The sequence below is a fragment of the Synchiropus splendidus genome, chromosome 13, assembly GCF_027744825.2.
Source record: "Synchiropus splendidus isolate RoL2022-P1 chromosome 13, RoL_Sspl_1.0, whole genome shotgun sequence".
NCBI classification, from domain to species: Eukaryota; Metazoa; Chordata; class Actinopteri; order Syngnathiformes; family Callionymidae; genus Synchiropus; species Synchiropus splendidus.
Window position 1 is genome coordinate 23293869 of NC_071346.1, and position 15376 is coordinate 23309244.

Here is a 15376-nt window from a genome sequence, read left to right on the forward strand (position 1 = left end):
CACAATGCAGGAAACGCGTTTTCAGCCTGAGATAAGGTTGATTCCGGAACGCCAAACATAAAAATGTTGATAACTTTGGAAAAACACTTCAAACAGCTTAGATTTGATGTGCAACTACTAGAAAGACCCTTTCTGCTATAGTGGGAGTTGAAAATGTCATGTTCTGAAGCTTCCCCGCAAAGTTATGGCACATTGCAGAAAACGCGTTTTCAGCCTGAAATAAGGTCGATTGCGGAACGCCAAACACAAAAATGTTGAAAACTTTCAAAAAACACTTCAGTTTAGATTTGAAGTGCAAGTACGACAAAGACCCTTTCTGCTATAATGGGAATTGAAAATTTCATGTTCTGAAGCTTCCCTGCAAAGTTATGGCACAATGCAGAAAACGTGTTTTCAGCCTGAGATAAGGTGGGTTTCGGAACGCCAAGCATAAAAATGTTGATAACTTTGGAAAAACACTTCAGACAGCTTAGGTTTGATGTGCAACTACTAGAAAGACCATTTCTGCTTTAGTGGGAGGTGTAAATTTCATGTTCTGAAACTTCCCTGCAAAGTTATGGCACAATGCAGAACACACGTTTTCAGCATGAGACAAGGTCAATTCTGGAACGCCAAACATAGAAATATGATAACTTTGGAAAAACACTTCAGATAGCTTAGATTTGATGTGCAACTACTAGAAAGACCCCTTCTGCTATAGTGGGAGGTGAAAATTTCATGTTCTGAAGCTTCCCTGCAAAATTATGGCACAATGCAGAAAACGTGTATTCAGCCTGAGATAAGGTCGATTCCGGAACGCCAAACATAAAAATGTTGATAACTTTGGAAAAACACGTCAAACAGCTTAGATTTGATGTGCATCTACTAGAAAGACCCTTTCTGCTATAGTGGGATGTGAAAATGTCATGTTCTGAAGCTTCCCTGCAATGTTATGGCACAATGCAGGAAACGCGTTTTCAGCCTGAGATAAGGTGGGTTTCAGAACGCCAAGCATAAAAATATTGATAACTTTGGAAAAACACTTCAGACAGAATAGATTTGATGTGCAACTACTAGAAAGACCCTTTCTGCTATAGTGGGAGTTGAAAATGTCATGTTCTGAAGCTTTCCTCCAAAGTTATGGCACAATGCAGAAAACGCGCTCACAGCCTGAGATAAGGTGGGTTCCGGAACGCCAAACGTAAAAATGTTGATAACTTTGGAAAAACACTTCAAACAGCTTAGAATTGATGTGCAACTACTAGAAAGACCCTTTCTGCTATAGTGGGATGTGAAAATGTCATGTTCTGAAGCTTCCATGCAAAGTTATGGCACAAGGCAGAAAAAGCGTTTTCAGCCTGAGATAAGGTTGATTCCGGAACGCCAAACATAAAAATGTTGATAACTTTGGAAAAACACTTCAAACAGCTTAGATTTGATGTGCAACTACTAGAGAGACCCTTTATGCTATAGTGGGAGGAGAAAATTTCATGTTCTGAAGCTTCCCTGCAAAGTTATGGCACAATGCAGAAAACGCGTTTTCAGCCTGAGATAAGGTTGATTCCGGAACGCCAAACATAAAAATGTTGATAACTTTGGAAAAACACTTCAAACAGCTCAAATTTGATGTGCAACTACTAGAAAGACCCTTTCTGCTATAGTGGGAAGTGAAAATTTCATATTCTGCAGCTGTCGTGCAAAGTTATGGCACAATGCAGAAAACGCGTTTTCAGCTTGAGATAAGGTGGGTTCCAAAACGCCAAACATAAAAATTTTGAGAACTTTCGAAAAACACTTCAGACAGCTTAAATTTGTTGTGCAACCACTAGAAAGACCCTTTCTGCTATAGTGGGAGGTGAAAATTTCATATTCTGAAGCTTTCCTCCAAAGGTATGGCACAATGCAGAAAACGCGCTTACAGAGTGAGATAAGGTGGGTTTCGGAACGCCAAACATAAAAATGTTGATAACTTTGGAAAAACACTTCAGACAGCTTATATTTGACGTGCAACTACTAGAAAGACCCTTTCTGCTGTAGTGGGAGTTGAAAATTTCATGTTCTGAAGCTTCCCTGCAAAGTTATATCACAATGCAGAAAACGCGTTTTCAGCCTGAGATAAGGTCGATTCTGGAATGCCAAACATAAAAATGTTGATAACTGTGGAAAAACACTTCAGACAGCTTAGATTTGACGTGCAACTACAAGAAAGACCCTTGCTGCTATAGTGGGAGTTGAAAATTTAATGTTCTGAAGCTTCCCTGCAAAGTTATGGCACAATGCAGAAAACGCGTTTTCAATAAGGTGGGTTCCGGAACGCCAAACATAAAAATGTTGATAACTTTGGAAAAACACTTCAAACAGCTTAGATTTGATGTGCAACTACTAGAAAGACCCTTTCTGCTATAGTGGGAGGTGAAAATTTCATGTTCTGAAGCTTCTCTGCAAAGTTATGGCACAATGCAGAAAACGCGTTTTCAGCCTGAGATAAGGTGGGTTTCGGAACGCCAAGCATCAAAATGTTGATAACTTTGGAAAAACACTTCACACAGCTTACATTTGATGTGCAACTACTAGAAAGACCATTTCTGCTATAGTGGGAGGTTTAAATTTCAAGTTCTGAAACTTCCCTGCAAAGTTATGGCACAATGCAGAAAACACGTATTCAGCATGAGACAAGGTCAATTCCGGAACGCCAAATACAAAAATATGATAAATTTTGAAAAACACTTCAGACAGCTTAGATTTGATGTGCAACTACTAGAAAGACCCTTTCTGCTATAGTGGGAGTTGAAAATGTCATGTTCTGAAGCTTCCCTGCAAAGTTATGGCACAATGCAGAAAACGCGTTTTCAGCATGAGACAAGGTCAATTACGGAACGCCAAATATAAAAATGTTGAAAACTTTCAAAAAACACTTCAGACAGCTTAGATTTGATGTGCAACTACTGGAAAAAGCCCTTCTGCTATAGTGGGAGTTGAAAATTTCATGTTCTGAAGCTTCCCTGCAAAGTTATGGCACAATGCAGAAAACGCGTTTTCAGCATGAGACAAGGTCAATTACGGAACGCCAAATATAAAAATATGATAACTTTGAAAAAACACTTCAGACAGCTTAGATTTGATGTGCAACTACTAGAAAGACCCTTTCTGCTATAGTGGGAGGTGAAAATTTCATGTTCTGAAGTTTCCCTGCAAAGTTATGGCACAATGCAGAAAACGCGTTTTCAGCCAGAGATAAGGTCGATTCTGGAATGCCAAACATAAAAATGTTGATAACTTTGGAAAAACACTTCAGACAGGTTAGATTTGATGTGCAACTACTAGAGAGACCCTTTCTGCTATAGTGGGAGGTGAAAAATTTTTGTTCTGAAGCTTCCCTGCAAAGTTATGGCACAATGCAGAAAACGCGTTTTCAGCCTCACATAAGTTCGATTCCGGAACGCCAAACATGAAAATGTTGATAACTTAGTAAAAACACTTCAGACAGCTTAGATTTGATGTGCAACTACTAGAAAGACCCTTTCTGCTATAGTGGGAGGTGAAATTTTCATGTTCTGAAGCTTTCCTGCAAAGTTATGGCACAATGCGTAAAATGCGTTTTCAGCCTGAGATAAGGTCGATTCAGGAACACCAAACATAAAAATGTTGAAAACTTTCGAAAAACACTTCAGACAGCTTAGATTTGATGTGCAACTACGAGAAAGACCCTTTCTGCTATAGTGGGAGGTGAAAATTTCATGTTCTGAAGCTTCGCCGCAAAGTTCTGGCACAATGCGTGAAACTCGTTTTCAGCCTGAGATGAGGTTGATTTCAGAACGGCAAACATAAAAATGTTGCTAACTTTGGAAAAACACTTCAGACAGCTTAGATTTGATGTGCAACGACTAGAAAGACAATTTCTGCTATAGTGGTAGATGAAAATTTCATGTTCTGAAGCTTCCCTGCAAAGTTGTGGCACAATGCAGATAACGCATTTTCAGCCTGAGATGAGGTTGATTTCAGAACGCCAAACATAAAAATGTTAATTACTTTGGATAAACACTTCAAACAGCTCAGATTTGATGTGCAACTACTAGAAAGACCCTTCCTGCTATAGTGGGAGGTGAAAATTTCATATTCTGCAGCTTTCCTGCAAAGTGATGGCACAATGCAGAGAACGCGTTTTGAGCCTGAGAGAAGGTTGATTACTGAACGCCAAACATAAGACTGTTGATAACTTTGGAAAAACACTTCAGACAGGTTAGATTTGATGTGCAACTACTAGAAGGACCCTTTCTGCTATAGTGGGAGGTTAAAATTTCATGTTCTGAAGCTTCCCTGCAAAGTTATATCACAATGCAGAAAACGCGTTTTCAGCCAGAGATAAGGTCGATTCTGGAATGCCAAACATAAAAATGTAGATAACTTTGGAAAAACACTTCAGACAGCTTAGATTTGACGTGCAACTACAAGAAAGAACCTTTCTGCTATAGTGGGAGTTGAAAATTTAATGTTCTGAAGCTTCCCTGCAAAGTTATGGCACAATGCAGAAAACGAGTTTTCAGCCTGAGATAAGGTGGGTTCCGGAACGCCAAATAAAAAAATATGATAACTTTGGGAAAACACTTCAGACAGCTTAGATTTGATGTGAGACTACTAGAAAGACCCTTTCTGCTATAGTGGGATATGAAAATTTCATGTTCTGAAGCTTCCCTGCAAAGTTATCGCAGAATGCGTAAATCGTGTTTTCAGCCTGAGATAAGGTCGATTCCGGAACGCCAAACATAAAAGTGTTGATAACTTTGGAAAAACACTTCAGACAGCTTATATTTGATGTGCAACTACTCGAAAGACCCTTTCTGCTATAGTGGGAGTTGAAAAGATCATTTTCTGAAGCTTCCCTGCAAAGTTATGGCACAATGGGTAAAACGCGTTTTCAGCCTGAGATGAGGTTGATTTCAGAACCCCAAACATAAAAATGTTGATAACTCAGGAAAAACTCTACAGACAGATTAGATTTGATGTGCAACTACTAGAATGACCATTTCTGCCATTGTGGGAGGTGAAAATTCGATGTTCTGAAGCTTCCCAGCAAAGTTATGCCACAATGCAGGAAACGCGTTTTCAGCCTGAGATAAGGTCGATTCCGGAACGCCAAACGTTAAAATGTTAATAACTTCGGAAAAACACTTCAGACAGCTTAGATTTGATGTGCAAGTGCTAGAAAGACCATTTCTGCTATAGTGGGAGGTGAAAATTTAATGTTCTGAAGCCTTATGCAAAGTTATGCCACAATGCAGGAAACGCGTTTTCAGCCTGAGATAAGGTCGATTCCGGAACGCCAAACATAAAAATATTGATAACTTTGGAGAAACACTTCAGACAGCTTAGATTTGATGTGCAACTACTGGAAAGACCCTTTCTGCTATAGTGGGAGTTGAAAATTTCATGTTCTGAAGCTTTCCTGCAAAGTCATGGCACAATGCGTAAAACGCGTTTTCAGCCTGAGATAAGGTTGATTCCGGAACGCAAAACATGAAAATGTTGATAACTTTGGAAAAACACTTCAGACAGCTTAGATTTGATGTGAGACTACTAGAAAGACCCTTTCTGCTATAGTGGGATATGAAAATTTCATGTTCTGAAGCTTCCCTGCAAAGTTATCGCAGAATGCGTAAATCGTGTTTTCAGCCTGAGATAAGGTCGATTCCGGAACGCCAAACATAAAAGTGTTGATCACTTTGGAAAAACACTTCAGACAGCTTATATTTGATGTGCAACTACTCGAAAGACCCTTTCTGCTATAGTGGGAGTTGAAAAGATCATTTTCTGAAGCTTCCCTGCAAAGTTATGGCACAATGGGTAAAACGCGTTTTCAGCCTGAGATGAGGTTGATTTCAGAACCCCAAACATAAAAATGTTGATAACTCAGGAAAAACTCTACAGACAGATTAGATTTGATGTGCAACTACTAGAATGACCATTTCTGCCATTGTGGGAGGTGAAAATTCGATGTTCTGAAGCTTCCCAGCAAAGTTATGCCACAATGCAGGAAACGCGTTTTCAGCCTGAGATAAGGTCGATTCCGGAACGCCAAACGTTAAAATGTTAATAACTTCGGAAAAACACTTCAGACAGCTTAGATTTGATGTGCAAGTGCTAGAAAGACCATTTCTGCTATAGTGGGAGGTGAAAATTTAATGTTCTGAAGCCTTATGCAAAGTTATGCCACAATGCAGGAAACGCGTTTTCAGCCTGAGATAAGGTCGATTCCGGAACGCCAAACATAAAAATATTGATAACTTTGGAGAAACACTTCAGACAGCTTAGATTTGATGTGCAACTACTGGAAAGACCCTTTCTGCTATAGTGGGAGTTGAAAATTTCATGTTCTGAAGCTTTCCTGCAAAGTCATGGCACAATGCGTAAAACGCGTTTTCAGCCTGAGATAAGGTTGATTCCGGAACGCAAAACATAAAAATGTTGATAACTTTGGAAAAACACTTCAGACAGCTTAGATTTGATGTACATCTACTAGAAAGACCCTTTCTGCTATAGTGGGAGGTGAAAATTTCATGTTCTGAAGCTTCCCTGCAAAGTTATGGCACAATGCAGAAAACGCGTTTTAAGCATGAGATAAGGTGGGTTCCAGAACGCCAAACATAAAAATGTTGATAACTTTGGAAAAACACTTCAGACAGCTTAGATTTGATGTGAGACTACTAGAAAGACCCTTTCTGCTATAGTGGGATATGAAAATTTCATGTTCTGAAGCTTCCCTGCAACGTTATGGCAGAATGCGTAAATCGTGTTTTCAGCCTGAGATAAGGTCGATTCCGGAACGCCAAACATAAAAGTGTTGATAACTTTGGAAAAACACTTCAAACAGCTTTGATTTGATGTGCACCTACTAGAAAGACCCTTTCTGCTATAGTGGGAGTTGAAAATTTCATGTTCTGAAGCTTTCCTGCAAAGTTATGGCACAATGCGTGAAACGCGTTTTCAGCCTGAGATAAGGTTGATTCCGGAGCGCCAAACATAAGAATGTTGATGACTCAGGAAAAACTCTACAGACAGCTTAGATTTGATGTGCAACTACTAGAAAGACCCTTTCTGCTACAGTGGGAGGTGAAAATTTCATGTTCTGAAGCTTCACTGCAAAGTTATGCCACAATGCAGGAAACGAGTTTTCAGCCTGAGATAAGGTGGGTTCCGGAACGCCAAATAAAAAAATATGATAACTTTGGGAAAACACTTCAGACAGCTTAGATTTGATGTGAGACTACTAGAAAGACCCTTTCTGCTATAGTGGGATATGAAAATTTCATGTTCTGAAGCTTCCCTGCAAAGTTATCGCAGAATGCGTAAATCGTGTTTTCAGCCTGAGATAAGGTCGATTCCAGAACGCCAAACATAAAAGTGTTGATAACTTTCGAAAAACACTTCAGACAGCTTATATTTGATGTGCAACTACTCGAAAGACCCTTTCTGCTATAGTGGGAGTTGAAAAGATCATTTTCTGAAGCTTCCCTGCAAAGTTATGGCACAATGCGTAAAACGCGTTTTCAGCCTGAGATGAGGTTGATTTCAGAACCCCAAACATAAAAATGTTGATAACTCAGGAAAAACTCTACAGACAGATTAGATTTGATGTGCAACTACTAGAATGACCATTTCTGCCATTGTGGGAAGTGAAAATTCGATGTTCTGAAGCTTCCCAGCAAAGTTATGCCACAATGCAGGAAACGCGTTTTCAGCCTGAGATAAGGTCGATTCCGGAACGCCAAACATTAAAATGTTAATAACTTCGGAAAACACTTCAGACAGCTTAGATTTGATGTGCAAGTGCTAGAAAGACCATTTCTGCTATAGTGGGAGGTGAAAATTTAATGTTCTGAAGCCTTATGCAAAGTTATGCCACAATGCAGGAAACGCGTTTTCAGCCTGAGATAAGGTCGATTCCGGAACGCCAAACATAAAAATATTGATAACTTTGGAAAAACACTTCAGACAGCTTAGATTTGATGTGCAACTACTGGAAAGACCCTTTCTGCTATAGTGGGAGTTGAAAATTTCATGTTCTGAAGCTTTCCTGCAAAGTCATGGCACAATGCGTAAAACGCGTTTTCAGCCTGAGATAAGGTTGATTCCGGAACGCCAAACATAAAAATGTTGATCACTTTGGAAAAACACTTCAGACAGCTTAGATTTGATGTACAACTACTAGAAAGACCCTTTCTGCTATAGTGGGAGGTGAAAATTTCATGTTCTGAAGCTTCCCTGCAAAGTTATGGCACAATGCAGAAAACGCGTTTTAAGCATGAGATAAGGTGGGTTCCAGAACGCCAAACATAAAAATGTTGATAACTTTGGAAAAACACTTCAGACAGCTTAGATTTGATGTGAGACTACTAGAAAGACCCTTTCTGCTATAGTGGGATATGAAAATTTCATGTTCTGAAGCTTCCCTGCAACGTTATGGCAGAATGCGTAAATCGTGTTTTCAGCCTGAGATAAGGTCGATTCCGGAACGCCAAACATAAAAGTGTTGATAACTTTGGAAAAACACTTCAAACAGCTTTGATTTGATGTGCACCTACTAGAAAGACCCTTTCTGCTATAGTGGGAGTTGAAAATTTCATGTTCTGAAGCTTTCCTGCAAAGTTATGGCACAATGCGTGAAACGCGTTTTCAGCCTGAGATAAGGTTGATTCCGGAGCGCCAAACATAAGAATGTTGATAACTCAGGAAAAACTCTACAGACAGCTTAGATTTGATGTGCAACTACTAGAAAGACCCTTTCTGCTATCGTGGGAGGAGAAAATTTCATGTTCTGAAGCTTCACTGCAAAGTTATGCCACAATGCAGGAAACGCGTTTTCAGCCTGAGATAAGGTCGATTCCGGAACGCCAAACATAAAAGTGTTGATAACTTTGGAAAAACACTTCAGAAAGCTTCGATTTGATGTGCACCTACTAGAAAGACCCTTTCTGCTATAGTGGGAGGTGAAAATTTCATGTTCTGGAGCTTACCTACAAAGTTTTGGCACAATGCAGAAAACGCGTTTTCAGCCTGAGATAAGGTGGGTTCCAGAACGCCAAACATAAAAATGTTGATAACTTTGGAAAAACACTTCAGACAGCTTAGATTTGATCTGCAACTACGAGAAAGGCCCTTTCTGCTATAGTGGGAGCTGAAAATTTCATGTTTTGAGGCTTCCCTGCAAAGTTATGGCACAATGCATAAAACGCGTTTTCAGCCTGAGATAAGGTTGATTCCGGAACGCCAAACATAAGAATGTTGATAACTTTGGAAATACAATTTCGACAGCTTAGATTTGATGTGCAACTACTAGAAAGACCATTTCTGCTATAGTGGGATGTTAAAATTTCATGTTCTGAAGTCTCCCTGCAAAGTTATGGCACTATCCAGAAAACGCGTTTTTAGCTTGAGATAAGGTGGGTTCCAGAACGCCAAACATAAAAATGTTGATAACTTTGGAAAAACAATTTCGACAGCTTAGATTTGATGTGCAACTACTAGAAAGACCCTTTCTGCTATAGTGGGAAGTTAAAATTTCATGTTCTGAAGCTTCGCTGCAAAGTTGTGGCACAATGCGTAAAACTCGTTTTCAGCCTGAGATGAGGTTGATTTCAGAACGCCAAACATAAAAATGTTGATAACTTTGGAAAAACACTTCAAACAGATTAGATTTGATTTGCAACTACTAGAAAGACCCTTTCTGCTATAGTGGGAGGTGAAAATTCATGTTCTGAAGCTTTCCTGCAAAGTTATGGCAGAATGCGTAAATCGTGTTTTCAGCCTGAGATAAGGTCCATTCCGGAACGCCAAACATAAAAATGTTGATAACTTTCGAAAAACACTTCAGACAGGTTAGATTTGATGTGCAACTACTAGAAGGACCCTTTCTGCAATAGTGGCAGGTTAAAATTCGATGTTCTGAAGCTTCCCTGCAAAGTTATGGCACCATGCGTAAAACGCGTTTTCAGCCTGAGATAAGGTCGATTCCGGAACGCCAAACATAAAAGTGTTGATAACTTTGGAAAAACACTTCAGACAGCTTAGATTTGATGTGCAACTACTAGAAAGACCCTTTCTGCTACAGTGGGAGGTGAAAATTTCATGTTCTGAAGCTTCCCTGCAAAGTTATGCCACAATGCAAGAAACGCGTTTTCAGCCTGAGATAAGGTCGATTCCGGAACGCCAAACATAAAAATATTGATAACTTTGGAAAAACACTTCAGACAGCTTTGATTTGATGTGCAACCACTAGAAAGACCCTTTCTGCTATAGTGGGAGTAGAAAATTTCATGTTCTGAAGCTTTCCTGCAAAGTTATGGCACAATGCGTAAAACGCGTTTTCAGCCTGAGATAAGGTTGATTCCGGAACGCCAAACATAAGAATGTTGATAACTTTGGAAATACAATTTCGACAGCTTAGATTTGATGTGCAACTACTAGAAAGACCCTTTCTGCTATAGTGGGATGTTAAAATTTCATGTTCTGAAGTCTCCCTGCAAAGTTATGGCACAATCCAGAAAACGCGTTTTTAGCTTGAGATAAGGTGGGTTCCAGAACGCCAAACATAAAAATGTTGATAACTTTGGAAAAACAATTTCGACAGCTTAGATTTGATGTGCAACTACTAGAAAGACCCTTTCTGCTATAGTGGGAAGTTAAAATTTCATGTTCTGAAGCTTCGCTGCACAGTTATGGCACAATGCGTAAAACTCGTTTTCAGCCTGAGATGAGGTTGATTTCAGAACGCCAAACATAAAAATGTTGATAACTTTGGAAAAACACTTGAAACAGATTAGATTTGATGAGCAACTACTAGAAAGACCCTTTCTGCTATAGTGGGAGGTGAAAATTCATGTTCTGAAGCTTTCCTGCAAAGTTATGGCAGAATGCGTAAATCGTGTTTTCAGCCTGAGATAAGGTCCATTCCGGAACGCCAAACATAAAAATGTTGATAACTTTCGAAAAACACTTCAAACAGCTTAGATTTGTTGTGCAACTACTAGAAAGACCCTTTCTGCTATAGTGGGAGGTGAAAATTTCATATTCTGCAGCTTTCCTGCAAAGTGATGACACCATGCAGAAAACGCGTTTTCAGCCTGAGATAAGGTTGATTCCGGAACGCCACACATAAGAATGTTGATAACTTTGGAAAAACACTTCAGACAGGTTAGATTTGATGTGCAACTACTAGAAGGACCCTTTCTGCAATAGTGGCAGGTTAAAATTCGATGTTCTGAAGCTTCCCTGCAAAGTTATGGCACCATGCGTAAAACGCGTTTTCAGCCTGAGATAAGGTTGATTCCGGAACGCCAAACATAAAAGTGTTGATAACTTTGGAAAAACACTTCAGACAGCTTAGATTTGATGTGCAACTACTAGAAAGACCCTTTCTGCTACAGTGGGAGGTGAAAATTTCATGTTCTGAAGCTTCCCTGCAAAGTTATGCCACAATGCACGAAACGCGTTTTCAGCCTGAGATAAGGTCGATTCCGGAACGCCAAACATAAAAATATTGATAACTTTGGAAAAACACTTCAGACAGCTTTGATTTGATGTGCAACCACTAGAAAGACCCTTTCTGCTATAGTGGGAGTAGAAAATTTCATGTTCTGAAGCTTTCCTGCAAAGTTATGGCACAATGCGTAAAACGCGTTTTCAGCCTGAGATAAGGTTGATTCCGGAACGCCAAACATAAGAATGTTGATAACTTTGGAAATACAATTTCGACAGCTTAGATTTGATGTGCAACTACTAGAAAGACCCTTTCTGCTATAGTGGGATGTTAAAATTTCATGTTCTGAAGTCTCCCTGCAAAGTTATGGCACTATCCAGAAAACGCGTTTTTAGCTAGAGATAAGGTGGGTTCCAGAACGCCAAACATAAAAATGTTGATAACTTTGGAAAAACTATTTCGACAGCTTAGATTTGATGTGCAACTACTAGAAAGACCCTTTCTGCTATAGTGGGAAGTTAAAATTTCATGTTCTGAAGCTTCGCTGCACAGTTATGGCACAATGCGTAAAACTCGTTTTCAGCCTGAGATGAGGTTGATTTCAGAACGCCAAACATAAAAATGTTGATAACTTTGGAAAAACACTTGAAACAGATTAGATTTGATGAGCAACTACTAGAAAGACCCTTTCTGCTATAGTGGGAGGTGAAAATTCATGTTCTGAAGCTTTCCTGCAAAGTTATGGCAGAATGCGTAAATCGTGTTTTCAGCCTGAGATAAGGTCCATTCCGGAACGCCAAACATAAAAATGTTGATAACTTTCGAAAAACACTTCAAACAGCTTAGATTTGATGTGCAACTACTAGAAAGACCCTTTCTGATATAGTGGGAGGTGAAAATTTCTTGTTCTGAAGCTTCCCTGCAAAGTTATGGCACAATGCAGAAAACGCGTTTTTAGCCTGAGATAAGGTCGATTCAGGAACACCAAACATAAAAATGTTGAAAACTTTCGAAAAACTCTTCAGACAGCTTAGATTTGATGTGCAACTTCGAGAAAGACCCTTTCTGCTATAGTGGGAGGTGAAAATTTCATGTTCCGAAGCTTCGCTGCAAAGTTATGGCACAATGCCTAAAACTCGTTTTCAGCCTGAGATGAGGTTGATTTCAGAACGCCAAACATAAAAATGTTGATAACTTTCGAAAAACACTTCAAACAGCTTAGATTTGATGTGCAACTACTAGAAAGACCCTTTCTGCTATAGTGGGAGGTGAAAATTTCATGTTCTGAAGTTTCCCTGCAAAGTTATGGCACAATGCAGAAAATGCGTTTTCAACAAGGTGCGATCCGGAACGCCAAACATAAAAATGTTGATAACTTTGGAAAAACAATTTCGACAGCTTAGATTTGATGTGCAACCACTAGAAAGACCATTTCTGCCATTGTCGAAGTGAAAATTCGATGTTCTGAAGCTTCCCTGCAAAGTTATGCCACAATGCAGGAAACGCGTTTTCAGCCTGAGATAAGGTCGATTCCGGAACGCCAAACATAAAAATGTTAATAACTTCGGAAAAACACTTCAGACAGCTTAGATTTCATGTGCAACTACTAGAAAGACCCTTTCTGCTATAGTGGGAGGTGAAATTTTTTTGTTCTGAAGCTTCCCTGCAAAGTTATGGCACAATGCAGAAAACGCGTTTTCAGCCTGAGATAAGGTCGATTCCGGAACGCCAAACATAAAAGTGTTGATAACTTTGGAAAAACACTTCAGACAGCTTAGATTTGATGTGCAACTACTAGAAAGACCCTTTCTGCTATCGTGGGAGGAGAAAATTTCATGTTCTGAAGCTTCACTGCAAAGTTATGCCACAATGCAGGAAACGCGTTTTCAGCCTGAGATAAGGTCGATTCCGGAACGCCAAACATAAAAGTGTTGATAACTTTGGAAAAACACTTCAGAAAGCTTCGATTTGATGTGCACCTACTAGAAAGACCCTTTCTGCTATAGTGGGAGGTGAAAATTTCATGTTCTGGAGCTTACCTACAAAGTTTTGGCACAATGCAGAAAACGCGTTTTCAGCCTGAGATAAGGTGGGTTCCAGAACGCCAAACATAAAAATGTTGATAACTTTGGAAAAACACTTCAGACAGCTTAGATTTGATCTGCAACTACGAGAAAGGCCCTTTCTGCTATAGTGGGAGCTGAAAATTTCATGTTTTGAGGCTTCCCTGCAAAGTTATGGCACAATGCATAAAACGCGTTTTCAGCCTGAGATAAGATTGATTCCGGAACGCCAAACATAAGAATGTTGATAACTTTGGAAATACAATTTCGACAGCTTAGATTTGATGTGCAACTACTAGAAAGACCCTTTCTGCTATAGTGGGATGTTAAAATTTCATGTTCTGAAGTCTCCCTGCAAAGTTATGGCACTATCCAGAAAACGCGTTTTTAGCTTGAGATAAGGTGGGTTCCAGAACGCCAAACATAAAAACGTTGATAACTTTGGAAAAACAATTTCGACAGCTTAGATTTGATGTGCAACTACTAGAAAGACCCTTTCTGCTATAGTGGGAGGAGAAAATTTCATGTTCTGAAGCTTCCCTGCAAAGTTATGGCACAATGCAGAAAACGCGTTTTCAGCCTGAGATAAGGTTGATTCCGGAACGCCAAACATAAAAATGTTGATAACTTTGGAAAAACACTTCAAACAGCTCAGATTTGATGTGCAACTACTAGAAAGACCCTTTCTGCTATAGTGGGAAGTGAAAATTTCATATTCTGCAGCTGTCCTGCAAAGTTATGGCACAATGCAGAAAACGCGTTTTCAGCCTGAGATAAGGTGGGTTCCAAAATGCCAAACATAAAAATTTTGAGAACTTTCGAAAAACACTTCAGACAGCTTAAATTTGTTGTGCAACCACTAGAAAGACCCTTTCTGCTATAGTGGGAGGTGAAAATTTCATATTCTGAAGCTTTCCTCCAAAGGTATGGCACAATGCAGAAAACGCGCTTACAGAGTGACATAAGGTGGGTTTCGGAACGCCAAACATAAAAATGTTGATAACTTTGGAAAAACACTTCAGACAGCTTATATTTGACGTGCAACTACTAGAAAGACCCTTTCTGCTGTAGTGGGAGTTGAAAATTTCATGTTCTGAAGCTTCCCTGGTAAGTTATATCACAATGCAGAAAACGCGTTTTCAGCCTGAGATAAGGTCGATTCTGGAATGCCAAACATAAAAATGTTGATAACTTTGGAAAAACACTTCAGACAGCTTAGATTTGACGTGCAACTACAAGAAAGACCCTTTCTGCTATAGTGGGAGTTGAAAATTTAATGTTCTGAAGCTTCCCTGCAAAGTTATGGCACAATGCAGAAAAGGCGTTTTCAATAAGGTGGGTTCCGGAACGCCAAACATAAAAATGTTGATAACTTTGGAAAAACACTTCAAACAGCTTAGATTTGATGTGCAACTACTAGAAAGACCCTTTCTGCTATAGTGGGAGGTGAAAATTTCATGTTCTGAAGCTTCTCTGCAAAGTTATGGCACAATGCAGAAAGCGCGTTTTCAGCCTGAGATAAGGTGGGTTTCGGAACGCCAAGCATCAAAATGTTGATAACTTTGGAAAAACACTTCACACAGCTTACATTTGATGTGCAACTACTAGAAAGACCATTTCTGCTATAGTGGGAGGTGTAAATTTCAAGTTCTGAAACTTCCCTGCAAAGTTATGGCACAATGCAGAAAACACGTATTCAGCATGAGACAAGTTCAATTCTGGAACGCCAAATACAAAAATATGATAAATTTTGAAAAACACTTCAGACAGCTAAGATTTGATGTGCAACTACTAGAAAGACCCTTTCTGCTACAGTGGGAGGTGAAAATTTCATGTTCTGAAGCTTCCGTGCAAAGTTATG